We start from the raw sequence: 3,926 nt of genomic DNA on the forward strand, positions 1-3,926 counted from the left end.
TGTCACTGCCCTCCTTATGGCTTCCTTACAGGGACAGGGTCAGGGCCAGACTCAAGCAGGGGTGAAGCAGATCTGAGCAGCAGAAAACCATCCAAGGAGGCTGTGCCAGCTGTGGATGTGTTAAATAATGATGCACAAGCCATTTCCTTTGACTAACACTTAAATAGAAGGCAAACAAAAAACCCAAACCAAACCAAAACCAAAAAACCAGCCTTGTAAGAAGAGATCTCACTACTGAGGCAAACATTTTTTTTTTATTATTTATTTTTCTGCAGGGAATTTGTTTGGATAATGACTAAAGAGTCACTTTTTTTTTTTTCAACATATGATTACGATGTGCTAGCTTTTAAAGTCAGTTCTTCATATCTGGATTTTTAAGGTACATCGGCTACCAGAGGATGGAAGAGCAGAGATGCCCCTCGAAAGCAGGCAAAATTGCTGCCCTATATCACTGAGATCAGGAAGCATTTCTGGGAAATTGCTGCTGTGTGTTTGTTCATTTGGTCTCCTCTAGGAACGTGCTGTTGCCTGCTGCTGGAGGCAGAGTGCTGGGCTGCACCCGGCAAGGAGAGACGCAGGGTTAAACTTTGATTTGATCTTTCACAGGTAGTGCAACTCCCTTCTGCCTTTCCTTCCAGGTTAGTCATCTAAAGCAGGCAAGCAGCACTTGTATGCTATTTTTCACAACTTGTCACCCTAAAGAGTTCCTGCAGGCAAGCCCAGCCTGCCAAGCAGGACCCTGGAGTCAGGTGAGTTTTCCAGCCCTTGGGAGCACAGAGGAGATTCCTCTGGCAGCTGCCTGATGGTTTTCTAAGGCTGTGCAGCCCCAGGAGCCACAATAATAGGTAGCCTCTTGCTGCTTTGTGATTTTATTTATTGTCAGAGTACAGATGGACTCTGTCCTCACCTTTTTGGCCCCAAAAATATCTCTGTAAGAGTTTTCATAAAAATAAGGAACCCCTGATTGCACGTACAGAATGTGCTTTGGTGCTTCTCTGGGTTTGTGTTCGTAGCAGTGGATGAAGGTATTCAGAAAGTCTGACCCAGAAAAATGGCAGCTGATCCGCGCAGTCATTTGCACGGCTCTGCTCGTGGAAGGTTTTGGCTGCCTGAGGATTTGTGCAGCTCCACCTACAAGGGGAAGCAGAGAAACAGCACTGTCGTGACAGCAGTGACCAGCCCCAGTCTCCCAAGCCCCTGCGACTCACATCTACAGCAAAGGGCTGATGCAGCCAGAAGCACCTGCAGCAGCAACATGTGCTTCGCACGATGTCGAGCCTGCCTCCCTGAACCAGCCAGGAGCAGAGTCCGTCCCCGCCAGGAGGGAGCAGGCACCTAAGGAGGAGAAACGAGTGACTCGGGTTCCTGTCACCCAGTGGCACCTCCTTTAAATGACTCAGGCTTTTGGGGGGCCACAAGAGATCTCTTCCATCCACATATGGAAGTTTCTGCAAGTGGTGGTACCCTGAAAATGGATACGACCACCCACAGCAGCTCCCAAAATTAAGCCCTCTGTGAGCAAGTACAGCTTTTCTTTAAGAAAACTGCCTTGTGATTAGCAACAGAGACTGTAGTACCACAGTCATAGGCAAGATGCTTCAGCAGTTCATTGCCCCACTCAAATAAGGCCTTATTTGTTGCCTGAGTTCCCCTTGCTTAATTTCCGCCTAGATATATCTTTGCTTGTTGTAGTGAGAGCCCTGTTCTCTGAGATTTATCCCCCAGATGTGGTACTAGACAGAGATCAGCTTCATTCCTTAACTCTCTTACTGACTGAGGTGTTGGAGGCTCCAAGTGTAGGATAATTTTTCAACCCATGATGATACCTCTGAAGCTCTTCTTCTAACAATTTGTCCCATTCATTTTGAACCTTGAACATGAAATGGGATCCTGTAATACAACTTCTACCTGAAATCCCTGTTCCTACGGCAAGTATGTGGAGTTACCCAGTACTGCAAAGGAAGCTCCAGTGTTTTCAAACTTTTACTGACAGCTCCAGTAATTAAAAAAATCATAAATATATATATATAAGCATGCCTGTCCAGCAAACATCATCCATTACCTGGCCCTACAGCTGCTGGTTCCCACTTTACTGAGAAGGTGGGATTTTCCTCTGCCTGTCGGGGGCAGCTGTCTTCATACTCAACCATTTCCCATGGTCTTGGTACCATTACAAATTTTAGCAGGCTAGAATCTATGTTTAGCTCTCCAGCTTAAATGGAGATGCTTTATAGTTTAAACTTCTATGATGTCTGCAGGGCATCAGCAGTAATATGCTCATTTTTGTGTTCTTATTATGTTCTTAAACCTGCAAGAGAGACATTTTTAGAACAGGCTTTCTATGCTTCTCATAAGGTTTACTATCTGATTTTCTAATCAAAACAGCGTACACTTCCCAAGCCAAATGCGGCATGTGGGCCTAAGTATTTTTATATCATCTGGCATTAATCAGGCAAGCTAGAATCTCATTTAAAAAAAAGTTCAGTTCTGAGATCTGAAAACCTGCTGATGAACAGCCCTCTCCCCCAGCTATCTCCCAACTCTGCTGCTTCCTCTTCCAGACTGTCTGAAAAATAGGCTTTATAATGACAGTTTACTGATACTGATGCTATCATGTTCCTTTGTTTTTAAAGTAGGAATTAGTTGCTTATGCAAGATACATTTTTCACACCACCATGAAATAATTCACACACTTCTATTTCTGCTCCCAAATTGATTGGAGTTTCCCATCCAAAGTTACAGGGAGTCTTTCCACTCGTCTCAGTGGGATTTCAAACACATTCAAATAACTGGAGACAACCTACACACAGAGATTTTTTTTTTTTTTCAGCCTGGCCTAACTCCTATCAGCTTCTTATGTTTAAAAGAGTTTCTGATAAGGAAAGCAACAAATCAACCACTTTTTACAAAAAAAAGTCTTGACTCTTTCTTCCTGCAAACCCAGAAGTGTGCTGATGGTTTCTCTCATACATGATATAAAATCATAATGTCATCAGGGGCTTTGTATAGGTCCATACAGCTCAGTGTTAAATGACCTATTAGGTACAAGTTTGTCCGCAGGCAAGTCTGACTTTGAATGGCTTAATCCAGCTCAGCGTAGAGAACCAGCATGTGGTTTTGATGAGCCTGTTCGAGCCTTTTTTGAGATACAAGTGATCAGGGCTCTCTAACAGGTGCAACTGAATTCAATGTTGGTCGTTCTGATTTCAGCTAGGAAATTTTAAGTTAACAATTAAAGCGTGCTTCCTGCATCGATACATCTGATAGGTGTATCACAGCAACTATGAAGAGACTGTAAAGCCATTCAAATGCTCAGTAATCAGTTAGAGTGATTAATAAGAATTTAGGTAACTTAAGGATTGCCTTCCAACAGTCTTTTTGTAGATGCTTCTGTCTTGACAAAATATTCACCTTCAGGGCTGTCTTCTTCCTTTGCTCAAAACTTACAACTTGTTGAGAAGACATGAAATTTCAGGTCAGCTATTTCACCAAGGCAGACAAGACGAGGAGGTGTGCCTTGCAAGGAAGGAACTGTAAAGAGGTGCGTGAAAGCATTATTCAAATTTTAGGACACTTTAGGCCTATCTGGAACACCAGGGCCATCTCAAATAAGGAAAAAGTCCGCTCCACACCTCAGTCACCCTATCCTGTTGCTCCCCACTGCATTGGAGACACCTGAATGCAGGTTCCTTCCTTCCTCAGTGCTGTGACTGTGGCTTTGCTTCCTTTCTATCTTTCTCTTCTTCCTCTCGTTACTTGTGTCTGCTACCATTCAGGTCACTACTCAAGGTACTCCTGACTTCAGGAGAGTCAACCCAGCCCTTTCCTGGGAGCGTAAACCACCCAAGGTGCAGGGAAAGCCAGTCATTTCCACTCTAGCAAGAGCTGAATGGAGCATGGGTGAGTGCTGTGGCTGTCTCCTGTAC

The sequence above is a fragment of the Haliaeetus leucocephalus genome, unplaced genomic scaffold (genome assembly GCF_000737465.1).
Source record: "Haliaeetus leucocephalus isolate CR32 unplaced genomic scaffold, Haliaeetus_leucocephalus-4.0 Scaffold808, whole genome shotgun sequence".
Taxonomy (NCBI): Eukaryota; Metazoa; Chordata; class Aves; order Accipitriformes; family Accipitridae; genus Haliaeetus; species Haliaeetus leucocephalus.